This window comes from Polypterus senegalus, chromosome 10 (genome assembly GCF_016835505.1).
Source record: "Polypterus senegalus isolate Bchr_013 chromosome 10, ASM1683550v1, whole genome shotgun sequence".
NCBI lineage: Eukaryota > Metazoa > Chordata > Cladistia > Polypteriformes > Polypteridae > Polypterus > Polypterus senegalus.
This window is the reverse complement of record NC_053163.1, coordinates 89679027-89696874: the sequence shown is the minus strand read 5'-3', so window position 1 is coordinate 89696874 and position 17848 is coordinate 89679027.

Below are 17848 nucleotides of genomic sequence, written 5' to 3'. Positions count from 1 at the left end.
GTTCACTATTGTGTTGTATTTTGCTCTCTCCAGAGTTCCATCTTTTCATTCGCTTACTGTTGTATTCTCACACCAACCCGTTTTAGACAACCGTGTCTTTCCAGAAGTGTTTAGCATTCAATAAATAGTTATACAAGACATTGAGCGTGTGTCGACCCGGCGTGGGTAAGCCGTTGAACCCCATTCGGGCTGCAAACTAAGTCCCACTAAGTGCGACTCCTACGCTCCTCCTGGTTGTGTCCCAACCCTTTATACACACCCCCCTCCCACCTTGCTAATACCGTGGTCGGGTGTCTTGGTGGATTATATATAGAAAAGCAGCCAGATCCGCACAGAGCAATGAAAAGTCTACGTCACTCACAGGTACATCTGGACTATGTAAAGACAGAGACTTGACGAGTTAGAGGTGGGCACATGAGCGGGCAGTGCATACTGAACGAGAAATCAGCAGACTAGCATGACGGACGGAGCTGAATGGACGTCATTCTCCTTTCCTCCCGTTCCACACTCCGCGCCGTGCACCCCCATCCCTCCGTCTGGCAGGAGAAGGTGCGAGGATGGTGTCACTTCAGACGATTGTGCGTTGGTTCGTTCCGTGCATTGTTAAAATGTTGCTTTTCTTGCCGATTTATTACATTACCGATTTTTCAAATGTTAATTTTCTCCCTGTGCTTAAAAATCATTAAAAAACCTGCCTGATTATGCGGCGTATGGTACGCCGCGGGTTGGCTAGTAACAAGAAATAATTAGAAAATTTCACTTACAATTTAACTGGTAGGGATTAAAATAGAACCTCCTATTGAATATGCACTAATATATAGGCAAACATTTAAACATAACTAAGAAAATACTTCTATCAACTTAACATAACCTTACTAACTTACACAGCGGTTAAAACAGACATCCATTCATTTTTTTCAACTTAACATAACCTTACTAACTTACACAGCGGTTAAAACAGACATCCATTCATTTTTTTTTTTTTACAATGTGAAAGAAAAAAAATTATTAACTTCTTGCAAGTTACTAAGGGATCAAAAAACTAACAAAGCTGTTTTACTATAATGGCATGTTATTCATACAGGCATCTGTCATAAGACAGGGTGCAGTAAGTTGACCAAGGACAATTTCCGTTTTTTGGAACTTGTCCGTTAGACACAAGAAAGATTACTTTTCCTTCTTTAGGGCCCCATCTGCAATGTACACAGAATAGAAACGGTTAGCAAATTCATGCAATGTAAAATGAAATGCTTAGAAAAGCATATTGTGCTTATTGATAAGTAAGGGGAAGAGGAAGGGAGGAAAGATATTAAAAGCCGATTGAAACAGGGGAGCTTTGCTCTTCTGTCTTGCAACGTAGAGTCCATGTATTCATCTGTGACTGAATAAAGACATTGATTTAACTATTCCTGTCTTCTTCAGAGATCTCCTTCCACAGCACATTCATGAGAAGACAGTATCAAAACCAAGGAAGATTATGCCACTCAAAAAAAAACTTTCAAAATTTCACAAAAGTATTGTGTTATTTTGCAACTATGTTACCTGCTACTGCAATTGTCAGGCATGTGGATGTTTTGGTCATCTAGTGACAGCTATTGATGGAGAGGTTAGGTACACACCGAACTTGTAGTCAAATGATAAAAACTAAACAAACGTTACAGGTATACATTTAGTTTTAATAAGGTTAAAGTTTAATAAGTTTAGCACAGATATGTTAACACTGGCAGAGTGGTAGCATTGAGATGTCATTCCTGCCTCACAGTGCCAGGGTCTGCATGAGGTTTGCGTGTCCTAACGAGGCATCTGTGGATTGAATGGTACCAGTGAGTGTGCCTAACTGCACATGATTTAACTCTCTTCCTCTCCTTTCTCTTTTTAAATGTCCAACCTTAGCCCCTGAAGATTTTAGGTATGAACACTAGCAGCCGAGCCACCAGATCATTTTGTTTCAGATTATTTATTTGCAAATAACTGAATTAATTAAAAGGACAGGTTCATTTATTGGACACATACTGGAACCCCTGGAAGTAGCAACAAAAGAGAATGAACAATGCTACACATCCTCTCTCTGATACACTAACACTAAGGACTTTCAGCCAACAAGTCTTTCAGCAGAAAAGTGTTAAGAAACGCTACTCGTTTATACCAAAAGTAATCCTCATGCATAATGCTTCACTGTGACTGGGATTGCCAAGTTAGAAGTTTTTCTTTCTTTTTAATTTTCTTCAATTTTAGTCGTTCTGATGTATTTTCAGTCTATAGTGCATGTGTGTATATAGATGTATTTAGCTGTCCATCCATCCATTATCCAACCCGCTATATCCTAATTACAGGGTCACGGGGGTCTGCAGGAGCCAATCCCAGCCAACACAGGGCGCAAGGCAGGAAACAAACCCTGGGCAGGGCGTGTGGTGTAGTGGGTCCACAGCTCACATAAAGAGACGCTGTTTAAATAAATAATCACCGTGCTCGTGGCTTAGTGAGGGGGCCAGGTAATGTGGCTGAAGCGGTTCTTGGGGCGATTTGCATTGTGAGCATTTCCCACCTAAGTGCATAGGTGAGAGACTGTCCACATCGTAGTTGTTCCCAGGAACTGTTGATTGCCACAGTTGCCACGTCCATTATAAAGAGAAGCCCAAGACGGTTAAATAGAAAAAGGAAAAAAAAAGAAGAGAAAAAGAAAGGAGGACCGAGTGGAGGTTGCAGGAGAGAGCAGGAAGCAGTGCGGTGACAGAGCAGGTGTGGGTGAGTGAGTGAGTGAGTGAGTGCAGACTCGCATGCAGGCAGCTGGGAGGAGAGGCCCAAGAAAGGTGTTTGGCCAACACTTGGTGGGGGCAGAAGGAAGCGGTTGCTCCAGCTGAGCGAGCAAGGAGCTGGAGTGACCAGGTGAAGGACGACAGGCAGCATAAGGCTATGAAGGCAGCGGGAGTTGGGAGGCTTTGGTGGTGGATTCCCCAGTGTGTGCGTCCTGGCCGTTAGGTGAAAGCCAAGCCTCGGTCTGGGATGAGTGCGCGACCGAAGCCTCCAGACCAGTAGTCGAACGGAGAAAAGGTCAGCTGCTGAGAGGGCGACTCTCCTGTTGCGGGGCCCAAATGGGTGTTTTTAAAAAGATTGCTTCCTGTGCTATTTTAACCTCTTTGTTTTAAGAAGACTTTTTTCTATTGTTTTTAACCTCCACACTTTCACTTGCTTTTATGGATTATTTATTTAATGACTTTGGACACTGCACTTTAATTTGAACACCCTGTTTTATTGATTGTTTTAATAAAAGCACTTTGCACTTTTTCACCATCCCCTTGCTATGTTGATGCTTCACGGCTAAGTTCATCGGTAACATTACCGATGGTGAAGAGTTCAAGGGCTCCCAGACAGAAGATGAGAGCATGTAGCAAACCCACATCGTCACAGGGCGCCAGCCCACCGCAGGGCGCACACACACCCACACACCAAGCACACACTAGGGGCAATTTAGGATTGCTAATGCATCTAACCTGCATGTCTTTGGACTGTTGGAGGAAACCGGAGTACTTGAAGGAAACCCATGCAGACACGGAGAGAACATGCAAACTCCATGAAGGGAGGACCCGGAAAGCAAATCCGGGTCTCCTAACTGCGAGGCAGCAGTGCTACCCACTGTGCCACCGTGCCGCCCTATTTAGCTATCTACTATATATGTTTCTGTAAAAACCCAAATTTCCTCATGGGGACAAATAAAGTTTTATCTACATAAAGTTCTGAATAAAATCCATATAATTTCAGACAGAATCTAAACATTTTAACTAGACACTCTGGCACAGGATATAACATCAGAATACAAAGTTTCTGCAAGAATAAAGCAGAATGACTTAAGATTTAAGGTGTTGAACTGTAATCACAAAGCTGCCGGTGCAGTTATCGCTGCTAAATCACTGTATAGTCTTGAGTGATGCTCTTGCACTGTCTTCATATTGTGTATAAAAAAATGTAAATCTAAATACAGTACATGTTCTATAACTCTATTGCTATTCAAATTACCTCTGGATAAAATTGTGTTTAAATTAGACATGGCAGAGATGGAAATTGTATGTGACTGTAAAAATGTTTAGTTTGTGTTAAAGGCAAAAAATACCTCTATATCCACATTTAAAAGTGTGCTGTTTTATCTAGGGAGCATCCCATGTGAGGTAGGAACCAAACTGGGACTGAATGTCAAATGTCAATCCATCATAGACCACACTTACTCACTGGCTGGTGCATGCTAATACTTAATCATCCCAAGTGATTTGTAGAATTACTATTTAATGTTATATGCATGTCTTTGTCATATGGATAGAAAATGTGAAAACTTCACACTGACAGTGGCCTGACCAGAGGTCCATGGAGTTGTGAGAAAGTAGATCTAATGACTGTGCTACCTTTTTTCATGATGCAATCAAGCCCTATGAGTGTTAGTAGCATAGTGGTCTACAAAGTAGTTCTAATATGAGTCTAAATCTTTCTTATCTTTGAGAATTACTGTAACCCCCTTTAATTAATAGACAAAACAGGCAGTAATGCAGCTATTGCTCAAAATGGAATCATGAAGGTAAAACAAATCAGAATAGTAATGCCAGAGTCCTGGAAATATGCAAATAATAAAATTCTAATACTATAGAGATTTCATTTTTTCAGGGTTGAATTCATACACATTCTACTGAATGATATTATTATACGAATGTACAGTACAGAGGAAGAATTTGATTTGGGGTAAACTGGCATTACAGCTTATTTATATATAAATAATTGTCGAACATTCCCTTAGATATCCTGAAGCAATGAATTGATAATTTACAATCAGCTCATTTGTCAAAGCACAGACACTCATTTTGTTCTTTGGTAATTTGATTTTTCTGATGCACATCTCTAGAAAAGCCTAATTTATGGCACATTCCCTTGATGAACTGCAGAAGGCTCTACAGTGTTATGGTTAACATGTAATGAAAGTTAATTTCTTATGTCTGACACTTGCATATATAACAGGACCTTATTGCTTCCGGTAGAATTGGTGTGAGAATAAAGGATTTTGAATTTATTCTATCTATTCAGAGAATTCATTACTTTTAAAACCATGTATTCAATAGGCAGTGGGCTATTATATTTTATAAATTACTGTACATTCACATATGATTTGAAAAAATTCATGGACATTGTAACAAGGCAACATAATATAACATTCCCACTTAATCTGATTTAGGGTCCTGGAGTCTGGAAACTATTAAAGCCAAATTAAAATGGATGACAGGAAGGCAGGCAGCAGCTCTGGACAGGGTACCAGGTCTTAGTAAGGCCCAGTCACACCAAACACATTTCCAAGGGAAAATCTGAATTCGCTAATTTAGTTACCCCACAAGTCTTGATGTTGGAAAGAAAACTGAAGAAAAAGGAGGTACTACGAGAACATGTACACTCAATGTGTAGAACAGGCGCACTTAGCATTCAAATTCAGGTTAGCGAATATGTGATATAGCAGTGCCAACCAATTCACCACTATCATTACCATGCAATATGACGTAATGCTTAATATCACATGTTATGTTTGTCTGTGTATAAATGACACAGAGGCTACAGGACTCTGCTTGAAGACACAGAGTAGTTAGCCAACTCCTGCCAGTGCAAAATCAATGCAGAAGGAGTACTTAAAAAATAGTAGCTGCCAATCACAAGATGTCAGTACTGTAGAAAGAGCAGTATGTTGGCAGCATTTCTTGACAGTACAGGGTGAATTTAAGGTGAACGTGTTCTTCTCTGCAGAACTGAGGTTGAAATCAGTATGGGTAATTACCACAGTCCATTTCTCATTCTAATAGACCTTAACAGCCCTGCCTGCTGCTTAATGTTTCTTGTGCCTTTACCCTTCCTGGTCATTTAAACATTCTTATATTTAAAACAGCATAGACTTTGCTTCTCTCCCTTCCAACTTTATCTTCTTATATAATACACTACCGTGGCTGTTCGTTTGTCTGTCCAGGATTTTAAATCACCTGTAGCTCACAAACCATTTGAACTATTGACCTGCAATTTGATACACATATACTATGTGACGTCTACTATCCGTTTTCGCGGTGATGATTGACCTCCAAAGTTATTCCTCTTTTTATTTTTATTTTACTTTACTGTACAATCAACTCTCGGCAGCAGCCAGCACGGTGGCCGTATCGGCGCCATTCTCATCCCTTTGCCGTCACTTCCCCTACCTCTTCATATCTTAAATCATTCTTGAGGCAGGTCGAAGACTTAAGTGCCAGCTTAAGTGAAAAATGAAAGAAAATGTACTTTATAGTATAGTAATTGCAACAAAAACACTACCTTAATCAGTTTTAATGCGAAAAGATGCCGACAAAAGAAAAGAAGAAGCAGGTTGCTAGTGTGGAGAAAAGAAGTGCTGCTCAGGAAGCAGCAAGCGCATCAATCTCTGAGCAAATGAATGCTAAACATACAGAGAAAGAGGAAGAAGACTGTGAACGCTCAAGTTAAGTGTATTCACTGCACATTATTGTGCAGTGCGCCAATACTGCTTTATGAATAATTGTAGAAGTTGCTATCTAATAAAACATCTATTGTATGTCTGTGTTTCTGGGTTGGTTGAGTCACAATCACATTTGTTGTGTAGATCCAGATGGCTGGGGGTAGCTGGATTGAGTAAATCAAATTCAGACCACTTGGTTTTCCAGAAAAAAGGTAATGTAGATCTGTGAATACAATTATATACCACTTCTACTGCCCAATAGGCAGCTGAGACCAGAATGTATCTGGGACTAAAAGGTATTTATTCCTAGTGAACTTGAAGCTCTTGGCTTTAGAAGAAGAAGTAGGTAGTTTGCTTTTCAGCAATATCCCAGTGAATAACTACATTCAAAGCAGCATCTAGATTTTTTCAAGCATCGGTTCACAGTAGAATCACAACAGTAAACACAAATTGCTTACTCTTCTCATACCAAACAAATTATATCCTGGAAAAACATACTTTAGTTGGTAAAATGCACTATTGTGTAAATGAATGGCCTCTATATTTGCCCTGGTATCTCCATTTCATTTGGAATCTCTTCCCAAGTATCAGAGACAGCTTCCATGAAAAACTCTACATGAGAATGTAGGAAATGGATTTTTATAGACTTATTGTACACAAGTGATGGGCAGACGGAGTGAAGTTCCTTAGCTAGTGCTTCATATTCTTCAATTTACTGTATACTCCCAAGACAATTGTGGCACACACTTTTTTTTAATAAAGAAAGGGTGTGTATTTTTACCTGTTAACTGGTTAAAACAATCGATGGATCAACATGACCTTACATATTCCTATAAAAAACATTTAAACAACCTCCTCTCTTCTGGGCAATACAAAAGACATTTTTAATCTTACATATATAAATTCCTGGCTGTTTTAAAGCAATAAGAAAAGAGAAAAAAATACTAATTAAGAGCAAAAATGTTAAGAATGAGGAAGACTTCCATTTTGCAGCTCAAAATATACCTCGAATAATACCCTAAGCATGAAAAATACTCATACCATATACCATAAAACAAACATAACTTATTTTTTTAAAAAAATCAACAATTTTTTTTTTCAGAATGGCAATCTGATATCTTGCAGAAACAATTTGTGGCAGAGAAATTCCAATTTCAGAAATGGGTTCAGCACACCTACAGCTATAAAATAAGCCAATTTGTTTACACTTGCAGGATTTTGGTGCAGACCAGTGCTATCTGATATTCATATAAAATATTTAGAAAAGTTCATCAGGTCATATAATCTCTCTTGCTAGTCATTTTGGCAGCTTGGTTGCCAGTAGGTGTTTTTCCCTGAAGATCACTTACAGGCCTTGTGCGACAAGGAAAGCAAAAAAAAAAAAAATACAGAGAGGGGGGGAGAGGGAGCACCTGTGAGTTGAAAATACCGTGGACATTAGAGCAGTGCTTTTCTGGGAAGCTCAGGCTTAAGACAAGTTAAATCACATTTTATAACCATGATTTAAAGGATTAGAGTGAGAAAACTCTGTTTAACCAGTTACAGAGAGGGTGATACTGCTATTCTAGACTTAGAATATTAAGAGTTTGGAGACAGTAGAGAATGCTCCTTATAATTTAAATAATAAGAACACTAAGTATATTAAACAATTATGTAAATGAACTTTTAAAACTTCATATTTATCCACTCTTTTCATTGTTTGAAATTTGCTGATATTATGCTGAATAATTCTTAATTCTCAAAGTAAACACTGCAGACAGAAATCTTTTGGAGGAGTAGAAAACAATGCCATGACTCGGTTCCTCAAGGAACTGTGCTGCCAGCTGGGTAGTAGAGGGTCCTTCTGTTCAAAGTTTAAATCCAAGAACTAACACACTCCTGGCACATGTTTCATACCTCACTAACCAAGAAGCCAACAGCCATCTGACTGTTTAAACAGTCCTTTTCTGAGTCACTGACAAAGTCAGCGTTTCTGCTATAAAAATTTACAAGCGAAACTAGGTTATTTCATCGATCCTGGCAGTTTGATTCACTAATTGGTTATACCAAACAAATATTTCAACCATTCATTTAATCAGGGTTAGCTTTAACTATACACATGGGAAATGTGTTCCTGTCTCCAAGTAACATCAGTCTGAAAAATGTTTTCCATTTTCATTTCAATTAAATGAACCACTGCTCTCTATTGGTGCCCTAACATATGAATGATCAAACATGTTTGAGCAGAGAATATGACACAGTAAAATTACTGCAAGAACTAAGGTTGGCTGTGTGAGGGAATACAAGATTTTTTATGCAATAGGTGAAAAGATTAATTGATCTACTATGTAGTTAGTGATTTACTGATTCACTTGACTTTGGAATCTGAATATCTGGTAACATTGACAAAAAGATAGAGCAAAGAGTCTGTCTATTTCCTAATCTTTAAATAACATTCCCAAGAAAGCCACTCATGAAAACAGAGAGAAAATGTGCTCTGTATATGGGAGGTCGAACTGTGTTAGCTATATAACATGACTAGCATATTTAAATGTCTTTAGGATGTGGGAGAAAAATCTCATGCATACTTTGGAAGAACATATACATTCTGCATAACCATACATACCAAATTTAAGGCAGCGGCACTAACCACTTCACCAATGTGCCCCAATAAGACATTTTTTTATTAAAATATATAAAAGTAGTGCTGAAATGAAAACTCTAAAAAACATATCCTGGGGGTGGCCATCTCCGTTCCTAGGTGGGCAACATTGATCTTGGAGAGCCGCAGGGGCTGCAGGTTTTTGTTCCTACCCAGTTGCTTAATTAGAAGCCAGTCTTCACCGATAACAATTCTTATTTAATTTCATGGTTTGTCAGTGTTTTAACTCTACTATGATCATAGATTAAATAATAGTTTTGTTTTTTCCTTTCTAATGATACATGTATCATCCAAGTGTTATCCTACTTTCTTATACGTTGTGAACTTGAACCCGGACACAGACAGACGGACATCGTTGGATCCACCACACACTGTTTATTTACAACTATATTTACAATCACGTGCACCTCAAACCCCAGTGCCTCCAGCACCGTTTCCCCAATGTCCAGGCCTCACAGTCTCAATACCTCTCTCTCCTGGCCGCCTCTAGTCCTCTCCAGCTCCATCTCTTTTCCACCGACTTCCGCCATTGACTGAAGTGAGGCGGCCCCTTAAATAGGAACCCAGATGGGCTCCAGCTGCTTCCTGGCATTCCTCCGTAGCCAAGCCCCAGTGTGGCAGAAGTGCCGGCTGCGCACCCGGAAGCCACCCGGGTGTCCCCTGTCGTCTTCCCCCCAGCACTTCCTGGTGTGGCTCAAGTGCTGCGCTCCAGGGATATTCAGGCACCGGGGCGCCGCCTGGCGGTGGCCACGGGTCCCTACAGGGCTGGGCTTCTAAGCCCCTTGCCCGTGGCCCCCAACATAACCAGGGCGGACGCCCCCTCGCCGTCTGGAGGAGGCACAAGCCCTCCTCCGATCCTCCTGGGCGTCCCGGCCGGATACCACAACATATATACAATATATTAAGTTAATGTTATGGAAGACTGAAAACTATGCTGCCAACACTGACCTTGCATAAAAAGTAAAGGTGGTTGTTTTAAAAAAAATCAAGCAAATATTGTTTTCATTCTGAAAACAATACTAAATCATTTTAAGTTTAACATATATTACTAATCCCTGGAACTCAGAATATAGAGTAAAGTTTGAAAGATGAGGGATGCACATTTAAATACTGTAAATGTCACATTTTACACAGTTACTGTACTGGATACTTCACTATTTATGTATGTGCTTTAGTGTAAATATTTATAGATTAACAGGTGCGATGTCCATACCCAGACTGCAGATTTTGTAATAGTGCTCATGTCAATAAGGCACAAAATTAGTTTAATAATGTGGATGAAGCAGAATTGTGTGAGTTCTTATGTCTTATATGTTCAAAAAGGACTTTCTTTTTTTCAGATCAAGTTTGACAAAAGAGAATTAAAATTTTCAAAATCAAGCGTTACTGTCAACTGCGCACCATCCCTGAACCCACAACTGACCTACCCACCAAAAAAATGTTTACACTAGCCATGTAAATAAACACCAAAAGGTAGTAGGTGATGCAAGAAGAGTTTAAAAAATGGAGCAAAAGTAGGGATGCAACACTGCCAATCTGCCATTTAACCCATAAACAATTTCACCACAGACTTCCATCTCTTAAAGTTGGTTGAGATGACCTGTAAATCGGTGATGTGGAGAGTTCTAAAAAGAAGATTGCAGAAGGATGATTTATAATGAGAGAAAGAAAGAAAATTAACAGATTTCCATTGAGATACATATGTTTTTTGCAACAATATTAACCTCTGCTGGAAGGTAGCTAGGGAGTAAAAGGGAAAGGTCAAAAGATGGGATATTTTGGGCAGAAGAGATATGCTGGAACAGGGACTGGTGGACAAAATGTGAGAGACAGTAGAGCATGAAGCTTTTACTGCTGGACAGTCCCAAAACTTATGCATATGTGTGTGTGTGGTATATTCTGCAAGCTTCCTTAGCCAGACTTATAACATGTAACACTTTTAAGGAGTTGGGTATAAATAGTGTAAATATTTGAATTGGGCATGCTGGTATTTTGGATTTTTGAGGAAATGAAAGTCTTTTTAAAAACTGATTTCCAAAAGACAAGGGGAACGGGGGAAGATCACTTTACCATACTAAGAATTAATAAAGTTTATTGGAGATTAATAAAGTTTATTTAATCTAATCTACTCTAATGATGTCTTTAAAGAAATCGCATACATGGCTACCACTGTTTTTTAGGAGGCAAGAGTAAGTAGGAGACATTATAGAGAAAGTGAGAATGAAGCAAAGAGGATAAAGAAGTACCACTTTTGTTAAGATCAGACCTCTTGTAGGTATAATAAGTAGGAGGAAGAGGGAACATAGAAATAGGTCCTCAATGACTAGAAGGCTTGGAGTCCGTTTTTATCAAAAACATCCTGTAGGAAATTAATATCTTGGTGTGACCAAGGAGGTAAAGAGATAGGAATACCAGCAGTAGGTAGGGTCAATTTGTGAAATACAGGGGTATGCATGCACCAAATTGGACATGGACCCAGAAATATATTGACCTTGTGGTGAGTTTGCAAAGCATATGGAATAATGAAGCCTAGACTTGAGTACGATCTAATATAATAACTGAGAAGGAAATATCTGAAAGGAATCTACTGAAATATTAAATTCAATAACAAGCTAAGGAGGAGGATTGAGGATGGGGATCTGGCAAGGTTCAAACTGATCAAATGTTAAATGACCAGTGATGCAGCTTAAAATCTGTCAGAGAAGCCCACCTTCTAATATATCATAAATCAAAGTTGAATTGTTTAATAGAAAAAAGAAAGTCATATCTATTGAATACTTCTTTGCCATTAAGGAAGTAACCTTTGCTCAGTATTTGTCAGGCAGAGTAAGAGTTAACATACCACTGATAAAATTAAAATGGGGAACAAAGTTCATTATAATGAGTGGTAATCTATAAAAATAAGAGAAGAGATGAACAATAGGCAAAATACTGTTAAACTCCTTTGAAAATCTGTCATTCGTTAAACACTTCAATGTCTTGTAATAGGGGAGAAGCATCAATGCCATCCATTCATCCATCCACTTCCAAAACCTATCAGGAAGGAAGCCAAGAGCAGGATCAGCCTCAGGATCAAATGGAGTACCCTACAAGGGATATAAGCAGTGACAAAGGCTACTCCACATTCTCTGTAGAATTCTGAAATTGATCTGGAGAAAGGGTAAGACTGTGCAGAAATGGCGTGGATCTTGAAGAAGGAGATGTCTAGCATCTGACAGATTTCCTCCTGAAGAACTCCTATATTGACACCTTAGTCTAGAAAGGGGGGTTTCAAAGGTATCTTGTTGTTTAGAGCATACTGGCTTGCTCACCAATTTGATCAGGGAAACCGGTGAGAACAGGGGAAACTTGGCTAAGCTGTGTTTGGTCCTCACAAATGCCTATGGTTTCATATCCCTCAAGCTGGGTGAGATGGCATTGAACTGGCATAATATCCTAGCAAGTTCACTGACCTTATTCAGGACTATTATAGCTGTCTCCGCTGGGTCAGTAAGTTCAGAGTAGCACAAGTTGGAAAAAAGGATCATCACATGGTGTGCTATCTCAATCATCCTATTATTTCTTGCTATGAACATGCTAAAATGCTGAGGATTGCTGATACTAGGCAGTGCAGAGGCCCACATATCAAGTCTGGCCTTCGACAGCCAGCAATTAGCACCTACATGGATATCCTGACCATGACTACAGCATCAGTCCCATGGAGCAAGTAGATCCTTAAGGGCTTAGATACCTGATTAAGTGGGCATGTATGAGCTTCAAACCAATAAAGTCCTGAGACCTAATGTATAAATGGTGTGTATGCACAAAAATGTTTCTATACTCACTTCGAGGTGTATAAAAACTCATCTTGGCATAAAGTCATGTACACTTTCATGGCAGCCTCACACCATGTGTACACATTTTTCTACTTGGTTTTGCAAACCGGCGGCACCCAGCATCAAAGCAGTGAGTGCTACTGTTTCTGTGTCGCTTCCCATTCTTTTTTAGATTCACATCTATGATGCAGGCTTTATCAAATATACCAAAATTAATTGCATATGGTTTACAATTTAAGGCACTCGATTGTAAACATTTTGCAAAAATATAATAGTGCACTGAATGGCCAAACTATTCCAAATACCATAGCTGCTTTAGCATTGTCAGTTTTAGGGCACCACTGAAAGTACTTTAACCCATTCTATCCGTTTGTGGTATCACAGCTGCACAGCAGCTGATCAGAAAGGTCTACAGAGGGCTGTGTCAAAAGCACAGAGGATTATGGGATATAGCTTCCAGTCCTGGAGGACACTTATAGCACATGCTGCAGTCGCAAAGAAGGCCAAAAGCATCTGCATGGATTCCACTCACCCATGCCACAGTCTATTTGAATTTCTCCCATCTGCCAAACGCTTCAGAGCCTATCCTGCATGGACGTCAAGGCTCAGAAACTGTCTCATCCCAATAAATATAGATGTATTCAATTAGTCCATCAAATGATCCTGGTAGAATGTCTGTACTTATTTTTCAAATTACCTCACTGTAAACTTGCACTACAGCTGTAATATTGCATGACCTGAGCCACTTTACAAACCATTTGCACTAGCTGCACTATATGTACATGTATATTGTTTTTATGCTTTCATATTATAGATTTTTCATTGTTTTTTTATCGTATTTTATTATTTTTTATCATTTTATAGGAAAACACATTTATGGAGGAGTTGTATATTGAATCTCATTGTACCATACAAAAACAATGAAGGAATTCAATTCATTTCAATAGAAGACAGCACATATTTACAGATGATTATGACTGGCTTCTAAGTTGATTTAGATTTCCAAGAGCTATCATTTTGGAGCTATGTGCTATTAAAATACTAGGATTTATACTTGATATCATTTTTATGATGAAATGCATTAAACTATGTACTGTATATATACATGTACATTTTACAAATAAACTGCTAACTTAACTTAAATAATGCATGTTGTTAATAATTAAAGAAGTGGGGGCACCGTGGCACAGTGGTAGCAGTGAGCTGGTGCCTTCTCCAGGGATTGTTCCTGCCTCACGCTCTATGCTTGCTGGGACTGGCACAACTCTGGATGACTGGATGAATGGAATAATTAAACATGTATAACAAAGATTATTCCTTAAAACTTTTGAAGAATCTGAATTCTAAGCTTAGAGCTGGTTTTACATTTATTAGAGACGGTTGTTGTGTGTTGATTGGTTACATGGGGAAAGAAAATGCAAAGACAGGAATTGGGGGTTGGTATGTTTGACAGAGACAGTACTGCTGCAATAAATTATTCCATTATCTCTTATTGCTCATTGCTACCACTGTGCCACCATGCCTCCACGTGTTTAATACATGCTTTAATGTATTTCATCATGAAAATGACATCAAATATACATTTTAGTATTCTAAAATGTTCAGAGAGCTGTAAGATCATGAATGTACTATATTCTGTGTCGATCACTGCCTGCACGCTCCTATCCATCTAAGTGAAAGCCCATTTATGAACCATGTAGCAATTAACGACATGGTCGGGGAACACATAGAATATGAAGCATTTAACGTGTACTCTGGTTACAATGGGATTAGAGAAACTAATAAACTAAACATTGATTTAAAGATTAAGTTTATGACCTTCTACTTTAATGACAAAATAAACTACAGGAGTAAAGTGGAAATTTCAAGCTTAAAGTCAATATTTCAACTTTATTCACAACATAGACCTTTTTTTCTTCATCATGTCCCTATTTTTTTTCTTCTCTATGGCCCTAACTTATGACACTCAGACACTCACTGTGTCACATTGACTATAACATCTGGACACTTTTTTTATTACAAGCACTGTGCAACTTTCTAAACTTGAACTTTTGAGTTCCACTCCTTCATTTTCATTTTGTTGCTCATACCATTGCCTAAGCCACCAAATTGTATGTTTTTCTTTGTGTCCAGTTCACTAAGTAGGACCTCCACTTCGAATTCAGTGAAACTCTTCTTTTTTAGCTTTTACCATTGTCTTTTAACAAAACACTGAAATGAAGGTGCTATTCATATTGATTTCCATATTCAAATATGTGAAATTGTGGGAGAAGTCAGGATGAGGCTTTATGGGTGTGCAATGTGCATTAAAATTCACAATGATTAAGATTTATAAAAGGAAAGTGCCTGGAACTTTGCTTACACATGGTTTTATGGATCTGAATTTTTTTTGTGTGTGCACATTTCTGTTTTTGCCCGTATGCCAGGTTTTAGTGTGAGGACCTAGTTTACTGATCTTGAACAGTGGGAAGATCATCAATAGCTTCCACTTCATTCTAGACAGCACTCTAAATCTTTCCATCACAGCAAAACCAGTAAGATGTTTAAATGAAGCCAAAGGGATACAGCATGACTCAACAAGTCAAGAATTAGATTTCTGGTTAGTGGGAGTGGATAAGATAGACTTGCCAGGGACATTCACAACCTGGATTAACAAAAATGGAATTCTTCCACAGATCCTCTGGCACTTTCATATCTATGAAGTCCCAGTTTCTACATTTGAAATTTTCTGAGAAGAAGGTCAGCAGGTTCCTGCATGGATTACCCTAAAGCCTCCCAAGCTGGCACCAGGGTGAGGACAGGAAGGAAGTGGAAAGCAGAAGAGACAGTGGAGGATGAACAGTCTCGGTTAAGACTCAGTATACTAGTTGGAATGGTGATTGGTTGTACCTTGACCCCATAGATTGATAAGTTTGAATGGAAAAGATAGCAGGAAGCTGGTTCAGGTAGAGTTAAGTGCAGTAGTCAGGGAAGAGTGGGCCAGAAGAATGGCTGGAATGAGGCAGCACTGAGCTTGAACAATACAGAAACAAGTTCTAGATCAGAGCAGAGTCATACACAAAGCAATTTTTGATCCATGTAGTCTACAATGTTCAACCAAGCCCATCTAACTAATACTGTTAGTGGAAAAATGACTCTTCACCATGCCCCCCATGCCAGATGGTTACTACCCTTGAAAATATTTTCAGCCCCTATTCAACAGCCCCCAGGAAAAGGTGCTATGCAGGTGACATAGCCAAGTTGTGATGGTCATAATAGAAACTGTCAGTACTGGATATAGCCTCTGTAAGTCCACCCAGTGAAGAGCACCATCTCATTCGTTAAAGCTGTGGAGTGCCCACCACCTTCTATCACCTCCCTTCCCTTCTCTCACTGCCACATGAAGCAAGGAGACTGAAGGCTAACCATGGGAAACAACTTAAGCTCCCCAGAGTCTGTAGTAACAACATCTCTGACTCCAGATGTGCTGCTGCTGTCTGCAAACATCGAAATTGCAGACCAACAAAAAAATGGCAAGTTTGCTGAATTGGTTGAGCAGTGTTGTTACAAAGAGTGGTGAGTGAGGTGTGAGCCCATCAAAGTGTTGGGTCAGAGGCTTCACTGGCCAGTCTCTGTACAAGGATTACCACATGCTGGGCATAAAAGGAGCCAGAAGGAGAAGGGCTATTAGTGAAGACAGAAAAGCACTGAAGTCGCATAAAGGTGGCTGTGGATCAGGAGAGTGGTCCCTGGGAGAGGCAGTGCTACTGTACCTAGACACAAGCTGGATCAACTCCAACTGGGTCACTAGGTAAGGGTGTGTCATGTTCTGGTACCAGAAACATCAATTGACCCCAGGAAACATCAGGTTTGAGTGTGATGGAGTCCAGATTTTTGCAAGATTAACAAATTTAATTTTGGTGATTAATGTCTTTAAATCATGCTCCACGCTCATTTACGTTTTAAGTTTCCATTACAGAGAAATGACACCTGACAGAAGAAAAAAGTAAAAATATTATCAGTTTTTGACTGAAAACGTGATTGGATGGCACAGAAGAACATAACAAAGTGATTTACAAAGCGGTTTCCATGTTTAATCTTCTAGGACCTCTGTGGCTAGAATTTTTTGTTCTAACAAGGTTCACAATCAGCAAATCATTTTACCTAAAATTGATCTGTTTAATTATCTGGTCTTTTACTTCTATTATTTTGTATTAAAAAAAGAGCAGTCATGTTATTTAATAAGAAATTTAGGAATTTATATTGTATTTTCACCATAGTTCTTAAATTTCTTTTGCTGTTTTCCCCATTAATTCATCTTCTTGCCTAGTGGATTAAACTTGGAAACCACTGGATTAAGGAGATGATTAAGAAGATAGAATGAGTCCAGAAAATTCAAATCAGAGACAAATGTACAAACAGAGAAAGATGACTGAGGCGAGGTGTGCAGTGCCCAAGTGAGTACAACTTGATGTACTTACTAAGAATTTTTTGTGATACTAGATATTTTATTTTATAAAGGCTTTCTTGTATCTAGCCAGGGTTTTTGATGGGATTTCCTCTTCCCTTTAGTGGGCGTTTTTGGAAGTGCTTGTAGAAGTCTTTAGTGCTTCAGGACTTCCAGACATAACAATTTCCTTAAGTTTTCTTTTCCTGATCCTTTCTTTGTTCTGCCTCAAGCTCTCTTTCCTGTCCTGCTCAGGCTCTTTTTGTACTTGACTATAACGGGGTGCTTAATTTAGCACCTCCGAATGCTAATGAGGAAACCAGCTGCAATGCACCCATCAGCACATGAATGCAGATTCAACCAATCTTCTAATCAACACCCTATAGGGTTGCTTGTCAACCCTAACACGTGCACCTATGCCCGCCTGGAGATTAAGTGCATTGTTTTTTCCTTTTTAACTATAACTTTGCAGCGTCATCAAA